We start from the raw sequence: 13,630 nt of genomic DNA, 5'->3' as shown, positions 1-13,630 counted from the left end.
TACGCCGCCAAACCATGCGGAACTATTCAAAAAACCAACATTTCGAAACGACGAAAAATTTCGACACTTCATTTACATGGAAAATCTCGCCTTTTTTGTGATATCGGAATTTTCCCATTACTCACATCCCATGACGAACAAATATGCAAAATTTGGTGTTTGTATCTTTTGTGGAAGTATGCAAACAATTAAGTGTGTTTCCTACTTTAGAGGTATATAATAATTCCATAGTGCTGACCCTTTATATACCATGTGAGTAGTAAGTAGAAACTTGAATATGTAAAATTCTAAGAAGTTCGGTAGTCCAGTGGAAGCATGTCAGACTACTGCGGGCGAGACCTGGGTTCGATCCCCGTCGATTTTTCTTATTTTTTCTTTCTTCAAACTTATATTTCGTTAACATATGTTGATTGTCAATATGGTTGAGTTTATTATTTCCCAATGTTTTTTTAAGACTGTTTTTTGAGGGACACGCCTCCTTAGAGCGCTCCTGGAGGAGATCCAAATAATACGTTTATTATAAAATAATAAATAGAATATTACCAGCAGTGCTCCCTGCCTAATAATTGCCCCCCGGAACATTGCTTCCGAAAGACACACTGGTGATGCTGCATTTCCAAAGCTACATATGTTTGAATTTAAGTACTTCAGTATCGTCTCGCAAGTACACACGAACATACCAGGGGCGGATCCACGGTGAGGCGATCGGCGGGATCACCCCCCAAAAAGAGGAAACTTTCTTTTTTATATATAAATAAAATATATAGGTTATTTTTTGACGCTCTTAAAAGTAGCTCTAAGTAGCAGTATTAAACCCCCCCAGAAGTCCGTCTTGGATCCGCCCCTGCAACATACTGCCTCGTTTGGGGACCATCTGAAAATTTGCTGTATAAATATACCTTTTCCCTCTACGTATGTAATAATGAAAATTTTTCGTTCCCGCAATACGAACAGAAAGTAGTTTGCTAAAACGAAGAAATGGAGATAAAAAAAAAGTACAAAACCGTTTAGCCGGGAATAGAACCCAGACCTGTTAATTGGAAAGCCCAAACTTTACCTGTGAGCTAAGCTCGTATTTTGATTCTAGTTTGTTCTATTATGGTTAGCATAGCTCATAACTAGGCAGATCAAGCAAATTCAACAACATGGCATCTTTGCATTCAAGATGGCGACTTCTCCAATGATTTGTTTCTTCATTGAAACTGCACTTCATCCTTAAGAGTATAGCAAAACATGACTGTCCTACCGTGAGAACAACTTATAATTTTCATGGTTAAAAACTTTTGAACCGCCATCTTGAATCGAAGATGGCAACTTTTCCAACATGCCGGATTTTTCCCCACGCTTACGCTGTAATCTACACACTTAAACGAAATTTCGTGATTTCACCATATCTACAAGTTGTCTAGAATTAGACGCCCCCTTATTACATTCCTAGAACTTTCTTACACCGAAAATGATTATTTCTTTCAAGTTTAAGGGCGGATTCGTAAACTACGCATCAGAATAAACATCACCTCGGAATTTCAACGTCCTAGACACAGCCATTACAAATTTCAGATTTTCTCGATTTACGCCGCCAAACCATGCGGAACTATTCAAAAAACCAACATTTCGAAACGACGAAAAATTTCGACACTTCATTTACATGGAAAATCTCGCCTTTTTTGTGATATCGGAATTTTCCCATTACTCACATCCCATGACGAACAAATATGCAAAATTTGGTGTTTGTATCTTTTGTGGAAGTATGCAAACAATTAAGTGTGTTTCCGACTTTAGAGGTATATAATAATTCCATAGTGCTGACCCTTTATATACCATGTGAGTAGTAAGTAGAAACTTGAATATATAAAATTCTAAGAAGTTCGGTAGTCCAGTGGAAGCATGTCAGACTACTGCGGGCGAGACCTGGGTTCGATCCCCGTCGATTTTTCTTATTTTTTCTTTCTTCAAACTTATATTTCGTTAACATATGTTGATTGTCAATATGGTTGAGTTTATTATTTCCCAATGTTTTTTTAAGACTGTTTTTTGAGGGACACGCCTCCTTAGAGCGCCACTGGAGGAGATCCAAATAATACGTTTATTATACAATAACAAATAGAATATTACCAGCAGTGCTCCCTGCCTAATAATTGCCCCCCGGAACATTGCTTCCGAAAGACAGACTGGTGATGCTTTATTTCCAAACCTACATATGTTTGATTTTAAGTACTTCAGTATCGTTTCGATACTACACACGAACATACCAGGGGCGGATCCAGGGGAGGCGATCGGGGGTATCGCACCCCCCCCAAAAGTGGAAACTTTCTTATTTTATATAAAAATAAAATATATAGTTTATTTTTTGACGCTCTTAAAAGTAACTCTAAGTAACAGTATTACAACCTCTCCTAGAAGTCCGTCCTGGATCCGCCCCTGGAACATACTGCCTCGTATCGGGACCATCTGAAAAGTTGCTGTATAAATATACCTCTTCTCTCTACGTATATAATAATGAAAATATTTCATTCCCGCAATACGAACAGAAAGTAGTTTGCTTATACGAAGAAATGGAGATAAGAAAATGTACAAAACCGTTTAGCCGGGAATAGAACCCAGACCTGTTACTTAGAAAGCCCAAACTTTACCTCTGAGCTAAGCTCGCATGTTGATTCCAGTTTGTTCTATTATGATTAGCATAGCTCATAACAAGGCAGATCAAGCAAATTCAACAACATGGCATTCTTGCATTCTTGCATTGGCGACTTCTCCAATGATTTGTTTCTTCATTGAAACTGCACTTCATCCTTAAGAGTATATCAAAACATGACTGTCCTACCGTGAGAACAACTTATAATTTTCATGGTTACAAACTTTTGAACCGCCATTTTGAATCGAAGATGGCGACTTTTCCAACATGTCGGATTTTTCCTCTCGCTTACGCTGTAATCTACACACTTAAAAGAAATTTCGTGATTCCACCATATCTACAAGTTGTCTGGAATTAGACGCCCCCTTATTACATTCCTAGAACTTTCTTACACCGAAAATGATTATTTTTTCAAGTGTAACCCTGGAAAGCTAACATGTTCGAATAGTTACGTTAAAGCTAACGTATCGTAAAATTTACGACTGGTTACAAAAACTTAACTACATACATATCCTTTTACAAACTGGGACTTTAATAACTACAGTTGGTAAGAATACATATTAGTGAACATTTTTGCAGCCCGTTTGGTTGTTCAAACCCTTTCCGCGCAGTACACACAGCATTCTCCACGATGTTCTCAACAGATCGGCCTGTTGCAGCGGCAGCAATACATTGACGTCATTCTCCTCTTGGCCGATGAACAAATCCACAAATTGTGCGAGGCTGGTTTTTGGACTGGACAACATTCTTCTATGGCACCGGTATTTTCAGGATATCAGCAACGGATTGCCGGAGTATTCGTGGCAAATTTGAGTATTGAACCCATTCTTGGAGCCATGGCTCAATATGACTGATGTTAATTTTCATGGCGGATTTTCTTCTAGAAAGAGGCTTTTGACCCATTTTCACAACGTTTTGAACATAAATGACGTAGGCATTAACCAGGGTTATGTTTATCATCCCAAAGACACACAAGGGCCATCGTTTGGTCTTACGTCTGCACATCTGATTACACATTTGGTCCAGTGCATCAACGTCTCCTTTCATTGCATTATAAGTCTGGGTAAGGTCACTGTCATCAATACGCGTTCGATCCATTTTTTTTTTAACTTTCTTTGAATAAATACTATAAAATAAAACCAACACTTCCGTTAAAAGTATCTGTAAGTTCACTCTAGAAGTAGAAAAGTAATAGTAAAGAATATACAAAAATCCAAGCGTTATTACTAACGTATCGTAAATCTTACGAGCGGCAAACGAGTTCATATAGAAATGCAGCAGGAAACTGAGCAAAGTAAATACTGCCCAACAATGGTGACTTAGCAGAGAACGAGTCCATTTTCGCCGGGCGAGGGGAGTGAACATCAAAATAATACAACTCGCTCGTAAAATTTACGACACGTTAGCTTTCTCCGGTTAAGGGCAGATTCGTAAACTACGCATCAGTATAAACATCACCTCGGAATTTCAACGTCCTAGACACAGCCATTACAAATTTCACATTTTTTCGATTTGCGCCGCCAAACCAAAACGAATTTTCATGCTCTTTTTTCTATCATAAACTATGTTCCTAGCTTCACTGCCTGACAAAATATGACGTTTCTATGGTGTGCGGAACTACTCTAAAAACAGACATTTCGAAACGACGAAAAATTTCGACACTTCATTTACATGGAAAATCTCGCCTTTTTCGTGATATCGGAATTTTCCCATTACTCACATCCCATGACAAACAAATATGCAAAATTTGGTGTTTGTATGTTTTGTGGAAGTATGCAAACAATTAAGTGTGTTTCCAACTTTAGAGGTATATAATTACATCAAAATTGTTGAACACTGGACATAGTTGACTTCTTTTTAAAAAGCTGAACGTTTTTTTACATGTAAATTTAAAAATGTTTTACCTTATAATCCTGTGGATGATGTTGAATCTGCATTGGTTCTTAGATCGAAATTGTATTTGCCGAAGTATTGATTATGTTGTTGCAACAAGTATTTGTAAAATTCTTGATCATTCATGTATATGAAACTACTTAGATTTTAGTATAACGACCGATCCCGTAACTGACTGTATTAATGAGCTTTTTTCACTAAGCGTTGATTAAAGAAAACATTCCTTAATTGCTGCATTATCATACTGCTAAAATCTCAAAACAAGGTTGATAAGTTGATAAAGTTTACTGGAGATTTCAATGCTACTGTTATTTCTAAAATAAATGTCCATCACCACTCTTCAGCAACAGTTAAATTTTCATTCTGCACTAAGAAATCATAGGCCTATAAGATCAAAACATATAATGAGTTTTTAGGCTTAGGCTATATGCTTAACTTCTTACCTTACGCAAACAATTAAAAAAAACTTCTATCATTTATAGTTTCCTCTTTCATTGATTATGTTCTGAAAGATCAAGGGGAGTTATACAGTACGAATTCACCCAAACTCATTGATCCGAATCTAACTTGCCATGGTTGTATATAATAACAAAGTTGTACTCATATGAAATATTATGGTATACAACCTTTTAAAAATGAAATATTTGAGTTTTACGTAGGGATGGGCACGGGTCGACTCGAAACTCGAACCGAATTCGAGTCGAGTCAAAGGTAACTGTCTCGAGTCGAGTTCCGAGACGAGTCACTGTTTTGAATTTGAGATTCGAGTCGAGTCGAGTTTGAAAAATTGCTGGCTCGTTAAACTCGTTTTAACTCGTTTTGAAATCATTCCCTGATTAGACTGGAAATCGAAAGCCATCGATTTTTCATTCGAGCCCGGTTACTTGCTCTTCCGGAACTCAAACCCAAAACTTTGTGAACTATGTCCTTGCCTTATATACTTCACGACTATCGAGGTAAATAGTCAACTAGTTTTTAGTATTGAGATAGAAACCACCTTCCTTTCATGTTTATACATCGTGTTGTTATGTTAGTAATAATAATAATAATAATAATAATAATAATAATAATAATAATAATAATAATAATAATAATAATAATAATAATAATAATAATGTTATAGTAGTAGCAGTTTGATTGGTAATATTCTCTATGTAGAATACTTGAAGTAACTACTTGAAACTACACACAGCATTTGACTCCATTTGGCTGGTTTTGGCTCGACTCGACTGGAACTTCGAGTCAAATTCTAGTCTAGTTTCGAGTCGAGTTGGATGAAATTTTTCGAGCCGAGTTATCCAGTCGATCACAAAGATGTCTGTTTCGAGTCGAGTCGAGTTTCAATGAAAATTCGCTCGGACTCCCACGTGCCTATCCCTAGTTTTACGATCCCACGGTTATGCCGGTTAGGCTAAACGAGACGGTGATGATGAGTAATGAATGAAATGGTAGAATGAAGAAACTGGGAGGAAACCCACGCACAAGTTGTTTGCCCACTACGAAGTCCACTGGCGTGGTTGGGATCGAACCCGGGACCCCAAGCACCAGAAGTGATCTCTCTAACACTGAGCGCCGCGGCCCGGTGCAGACTTTAAGATTCCGAGTTAAATAAGATCAAATTTGAAGTTTAGACTTCGAGCAATTTTCGAGAATCAATTTTAATAAACATTTGATTAAAAACCAATGAAGGACAGTTTTCTAACGCAATTGAGAAACATACTAGTTTTTAAAGCAAAATATTGAACAAATAGAAATATGATTAAGTGTTACTCTATACAAAAATAATTGAAATGACGTCTGGACATATTGAAAGATCACAAGATGCAGGACATGCGCGGCAAACGCCGAAAGGATGGCAACCCTAATTTTACTGAATTATCTGTAAAATATATATATATATATATATATATATATATATATATATATATATATATAAATGTTCTTTTTCGGTATGTTAACTATACTCTTCATTTACCAATATTGAAATGATTCAAAAGCCGGAAAGAGATGGGTATCTATTAACAAGCTGAAATCAAAGGAACTATATCTACAATTTAGATTCAATTCCAGTTCTCGGATACAAATTAAAAAAAAATAGACCCATCTTGAAAGCCGCAATTGTATATGGTGAGAACGTTTTCCAAATAGGAACCCTATCGGGGTGATACACCAAATAGTACTGAACGTATTTCCAGAAAACAGTGATGACAATTTCGGCTGTACGACCTTCTGCAAAGTTTTAACCGATTTTCTGCACTTACCTGGAAATAACACTAAGGGCAATGTCTAGTCCACAGACCAATCGTACAGCAATTTTCAGTGTGGTGAGCAATCCTTAAGTGCTTCCACTCCTGACAATCACCCATTACTCTGCTCACCATGTCACCAGGATTGCTCGGATAGTTGTTAATGTCCCTGATCTTGGTAGCATATACAATGGATTTCACCTAGCCACACAGAAAAAAAAAAAACAATTGGGTGAAGTCCGCGGAACGGGGTGGTCAATCCAGAGGTTCTCGCTTGCCTATTCATATCTGTGAGAATTGCTTGTCCAGGTACTGACAAGCAAATACTTTGAAATGAGTTGGTACCCCGTCATGTTGATAGAAGAAAGGAAAAGAACATTCTTCTAATGCGACTAACAGCAGAATCTTTTTTCCAAGCTTGCAACCGTAGTTAACTGCATTTTAATTTACCTCGAACAAGTATAGACCCACCAGACGGGAACCCCACACACATCATGACAGCTAAACTTTATCAGGGCCAACGACCCGAGAACTGTCGTGCCATTGTTGATCGTTGTCACACAAATATAGGTTATTTTGCATGTTCACCTCGCTCTGCCCAAACGAAATTGTCCTCGTCCGAAAGCAGCACGTTACATGCGGGTCGGGAATTCTTTCTAGTTTGTTCCCCGGCCCCTCACAGAATTTGACTCGGCGGTCAGTAGCATTGGAATAACATTATCTATTATGGGTGCCACTTATGCCCAGACACGATTCGGAAGACTGACGTGTATGATATACCACATTCTTTAGCTAGGAAAGAGTAGTGCGGGCGGGACTTTCGCGAATGATACCAACTTAGCAGTGGATGTAGCTTCGGCCATCTCTGTGCGAGACCTGATTGATTTTGTTTTGTTTTCTACCAAACCGGCTTCTTAAATTTCGTGGTAATTTTTCCAAACTGCATTATGGCCTACAATCTGGATGGTGAGTGTTGTAATCGCCTGCGATGTATCGTTTGCTGCACTCTATTGACATGAGATCAACACAGTCTCTATGTCTCATTCCTGTTTAGTACCATTCCGTATTACGCCACCTGAAACAAAAGAAAATCGGTTCAAACTTTTCAGTGGTTTGCCTCAGAACCAAAATCATTACAGCACCATTTTCCTGTAAATAACTTAGCCCGATTTGATCTATCATACGACAGGGTTCAAATTTAAATTTTCCCGCCATGTCAAGATGGCTGCCGATGGTACCATATGTCTCAGAAGGTTTTACCTGTCATATTTAATCGTCACTCTTGAACCCCCTGACTGATAACCATCAAATTTTCAACATAGATTCTTTCAAAACAAGGATTTTGTTATAATTTCACTTTGATGATGCAAGTTAAGAGACCGAGCTAGACGGTGAAATATACATACATGTGAGTGAGTGATATGAGTGTCGCTTCCATAGTTGGTGGGATCCGTGAGATGAACAGTGACATTTACCATATCATTTGATTCCAAATTCTGTTACGATACTGAGTCCTGGACAATTTACAACATTATATATAGTACAGTAAAATTAGGCAGAAAAACACCTAAACCCGGGCATCCAAAAAAACAAAGGTTTGGCTGTTCCAAATTATTTATTACCCTTTATTCTAAGTGTGGTAAAAAGTCTCCGCAGAAATAGTGTCGGGTTTGGGAAAGGGAAGGGGTAGAAGGAAAGAGATTAGAAAATTATTTTTTCTCTTTGTTAAAGATACAGTTATATTTTTGCTCCGCAGATGTCTCTAAATTACAAAATCTCGACATTTCCTCTGCGTATTGTTATTTTTAAATCAACATGCATAATTATTATTTTAGGATTGATGTTTAAAAAAATGTAAACGGCATTCTCTTGTGTACCTACTTTACCTTTTACGTTTAAAACCTATTTCTGATAATTTACTATGTCTTCCAAACAAAGGCACACTGATCAAGTATAACAAGTGGTATTACCGGTAGTTGTTTCATAACAGTTTTGATTTGCTTTGTGGACGTGAAAACGATATTAGTATCATTGTAAGTATGAGTTGTGTATTGCAACCTTGTGTTGATAAAGGTGGTGAACTTATTCGGTTAACTCAAAAAGGGAGAGATAGAATAATAGAGTGTAGTGAAATTAAGCAAGATGGTGTGAAGGAGAAATTCGAAAAGGAAGTAGTGTTGGAAGTGCATAAGGAGTGTCGTAGGCGCTACACTTTAAAACCCAAGGCACCCCCAACAGTTCCAAATCCTGAGCTTAGACAAACTCCCCGTGCTCCATTTGACTTCAAAACACAGTGTTTCCTGTGTGGTCGCCAATGTGTGGACGTATCGAAATGCAGATATCCATACAAAGAAGAATGGAGTGAGGTACAGACAGTTGAGTTGATAAAAGGTATCCGTGAAGACGCAATAAGAAGAAATTGTGCTTGGGGACGAGAAGTACTTATCAGACTTAGCAATGTAATTGACCTAGTCCAATGTGATGGTAGATACCATAGGTATTGTTTGTCAAGATTCAAGGTGAAAGGGTCAAGTAAACCTGGAAAGCCAGCAACTAGAGGCGGATCAATAGCAGACTCTGAAAGAGCTGCAGCATTTGATAAATCGTCAATATTTAATTGAGAATGATGAATGACAGTACACGTTGAAGGAATTACAAAAACTGTATAACGATCTGAACCCTAACGTGGAATCATACGATGACAGCCACCTGAAAAGAAAATTGAAAAGGTTTTGGTTCCAATATACATGTAACAATTCTTCCCGGAAGAAGGGTCGTAATTTGCTTCAGTGGAACAGCATCCAGAATCCTGTCGGACGTCTGGTACCAAAATCGGCAAGTTGTTGAAAAAGATGATGAATTGACAGTGATCAAAACTGCAGCAGCAATAATTCGACGAACACTGAAATCTCAAACTTATGATTGTTTTCAGTTTCCAACTCTTGAGCAAATTCAAACGGGAAGTCCAGATCTTATTCCAGAATTACTGAAGACACTGGTTTATGAAATCATTAAGCCTACCAGGATAACAGAAGAAAATAAAAAAAGTACTGAACGGAAAACAATCGCTATTGCTCATTCCATAATTGCAGTATCTCGGCCAAAATCATTTGTGTCCCCTGTTCAATTTGGTACAGCAGTGTTCCAGGCACGTAGCCAGGATTTCGTAATAGGGGGGGTCCGAGACATGAAATATTGGGGTTATCCACACCAGAGTTCGATTATTCTAACTAATTTTACTGGTAACATATACTGGTTCATTTAGTCAGGATTTCATAATGAGGGGGGGGGGAGGAAGTGTGATATGAAATATTATGGTTATCACACAAGGGGCTTGATCACTATTTTACTAGCAACACATATTGGTTTATTAGAACAATAACATGAGGACATGATAGTAAGGATTTTAGTAACAAACTATAAAGAAATGTCGAATAAAAGAATATTAAAAAGATTTTAAAAGATTTTACAATATCTACATTCCTTCTTCTGTTCATCCAAATATAACCATTTTCCTTTCATTATGACCTCAACTATTTTTAAAAAGTACGTATCCAATATCCAATCCAATCTTGTAAAATATTTTACAATACTTGCACTCCTTTCTCTATTGAATCAAATGTTAACGGAACTTTCATCCACATAACTTTTTGTTTTTAATATCTGTCAAATACTGTCTGTGCCAAATAACAAGTTAAAGTAGCAATTGAAAACCGTTTCTGAAATAACATGTTTAATACTACAGAGAAGCGATGATGATTTTTTTTTTTAGCTTTTTATTTTTAACGCTGACTCTTCCTATTCCTCGTTTCTTTTTTATTTATCCTTCCTTATTTTTTTTTAATTTCTGGTCTCGAAGGGGGGGGGTCCGGACCCCCCGGACCCACCCCTTGGCTACGTGCCTGAGTGTTCCTTCACAGAAGGTTTGGGTCTAGGCTCTTAATTTACTTACTGGCAAATATGGGGTTCTGTTCTTCTTATAACGAAATATTAAAATTCGAAATGTCAGTTACCAGTGAGGACAAATTAAACATAAATCAGGGCTAGGTTCAGTATGTCTTTGATAATGCTGATTACAATGTACATACTGTGGATGGTCATGCTACTTTTCATTCCATGGGTGGTGTACTGTGTGTGACACCTGAATCTGCACTCAGTGTTGACACCTGTGTACCTCGGAGAAATGTCAGAACAAAAGAAATTGAACACAGTGGGTTAACAGAATTACAGATATACAAACGTCCAGATACATCTGGGTATACACGTATAACTGCTTTAAATTGGAAAGTAATGCAAATTAAACCTTTATCAGTTATTACCACCCACACTTTGAATATATTTTTGTTGTCTGGTATTTGGCTTAATGGTTCATGTACCGATAGTAGGCCTGGTTGGAGCGGTTGTATGGAAAGGCTGCATGCTGGACAACAGTATGAAACATCAGCAGTTTTGGCTCTTCCATTTGTGAATTTAGCACCCTCAAACCCTTCCACTATTTACACCGTTCTCCTTTTTGCTGCTCAGGAAGGTGCTCAGCAGGGTTAGGCTTGCACGATGGTTACGTTCGATCAACCATTATATGCCAAGGCTCGGGCAATTGCAGCTGCAACCCCTCTCAGTAGCCCTCTGAACTCACTATTCATTCGCCTTGGAGGGTTTCACTTTCTCCTTTCTTTTATAGGATCAGTAGATCACATAATGGCTGGAAGTGGTTTGGAAGAGGTGTGGAGTCAAGTATACGCAAAAAACAGCATTCCGCAAATGATGCAGGGTAAAGCATATTCCAGATCTATTCGTGCTTTGTTCCTAACCCAAGAAGCCCTTATAACACTTTTCCTTGAGACACACGATCCTGATGTTAACAAGGAAGATTTAAAGGCACTCTATTCGCAATTAACTTCTTGGACAATAGGTGCTGATGAGATAGTGAGGTCTACTGCAGTCAAGAATTTAGCAAATACTTTAGATGAGCAGCTGCAGAATTTCAAGGAACATGGTAGAACACAAAAATTGTGGATTCAATTCATAGAAACGGTACATCTTATCAAGATGTTCATAAAAGCAGAGAGAACTGGAGATTTTTACCTTCATCTTCACTGTGTGCAGCAAATACTGCCTTTTCTCCATGCCACAGGACACTTGAATTATGCGAAATCGGCGCATTGGTACTTGCAAGATTGCCTACATCTACTGAGTATATTACCCGAAGAAGAGTCCGACAAATTTATCACCAGAGGGTTCTTCACCATTCGCCGAAGTAACAAATTTTGGTGTGGTGTTTGGACCGATATGACCATCGAACAAGTGTTAATGCGGGCGATGAAAAGCAACGGTGGGTTGACTGGTGGCAGAGGAATCACTGCATCAACTATCGCTACATGGGTGAAGTCGATGCCTGCAAGCTCCAGAATCGTAGAGGCAGTTGAGAGATTTGCATCTATTAATTATGCTTCCTCAGAGCAACACGTAGAGTTACGTGATGCAAACCAGAAGCTAAATTCCAAGCACCTAAAAGTTTTAATAACTTAGTTTCGACTGCACAACCCTTTTACAAAACCTCCTCAGCTGTCTTCTCTCTCTACAGGTGTATTGGCTGACTCTACTACAAATTGTGACGAGGCCAGTGATATTGGTCTTTCTGCAATAAAAGAGATCGAAGAGCTGAAATTCAGTGAAATCCATTTAAAAAGAAAGTATACCGTCAAATCGTTAGCAGCAGTGACAAAATCTATCACCATCCGAAATGACACCACTCACGTCAACCCCAACCAGTTGTTCCATCGTATGGTTTGTATGAGAACAGAAGAACATTTAAGAGAAATATTTAAATATGAACTATGTACATACCCTCCCTCACTGTTCGATGAAACTGGTTTGATGAGGAACGGAACCAAGTCTTCAATCCTAAAAGTGTTACCAAGTGCAGGAACCAATCCACCTCCTGATGATGAGATGGCACTGAGGGTATCATATGTGGTCGATGGAGGGCATCTTCTACATCGAGTTGTTTGGCAAGGCCCTGCAACGTTTCAAGTAATATGCCGACAATACAGTGACTATGTTCTTTCCCATTACGGAAGAGCTACTGTCGTGTTCGATGGTTATAGGGAAGAACTCACCACAAAAGATGAGGAACATCTGCGAAGGTCTCGCTCAGCTAGCAACATAGATGTGAAAGTAGAAGACCACATTCATGTCACCTTTGGGCAGAGTGATTTCCTTGCCAACCAGAACAACAAGGAACAGTTAATATCCCTTCTGACATTGAAGGGACTTGAAGGAAGGGGGGTGTCATGTGCTTCAAGCATATGGGGATGCAGACACTTTGATTGTTTCGACAGCAATCGCAGAGTCTCAAAATGGGATCGAGGTGCGAGTAATAGGTAATGATACTGATCTGTTGGTTTTGTTAATTACTCTTGCTCTCCCATACTGCAGCTTACGCTTAAAGATGATTGTGCCTGGTAAAGGAAATCAGTCAAATAAAATTTACAATATTCAAGAAATGCAGCATGAAATAGGGGACATGAAGGAAGTTCTGTTGTGTGTTTATGCCTTTACAGGCTGTGACTCTGTGTCCTCAATATATAGGAAAGGTAAGACAGCCCCATTTAAAAACGTTAAAAGTGATGAGGAACTCAGAAAAAAATTGCTTATTTTTAATTATCCTAATGCACAGGCAGACGATATTGCTGAAGCTGGCCATGATTTTTTTTCTATCTTTATACGATTTCCACAAGACATCCAAATTTGGATGCTTTACGTCACCAGATATATTTAATGACAGTTACAAGACAGCCAGTGCAAGGTGAGTTTAAGTTAGCTACTCTACCTCCAACGAAAGCTGCAGCAAGGG

The sequence above is a fragment of the Thermobia domestica genome, chromosome 4 (assembly GCF_964235325.1).
Source record: "Thermobia domestica chromosome 4, izTheDome1.hap1.1, whole genome shotgun sequence".
In the NCBI taxonomy this organism is placed as follows: Eukaryota; Metazoa; Arthropoda; class Insecta; order Zygentoma; family Lepismatidae; genus Thermobia; species Thermobia domestica.
The sequence above is the reverse complement of the archived record's forward strand: the minus strand, read 5'-3'. Positions refer to the sequence as shown.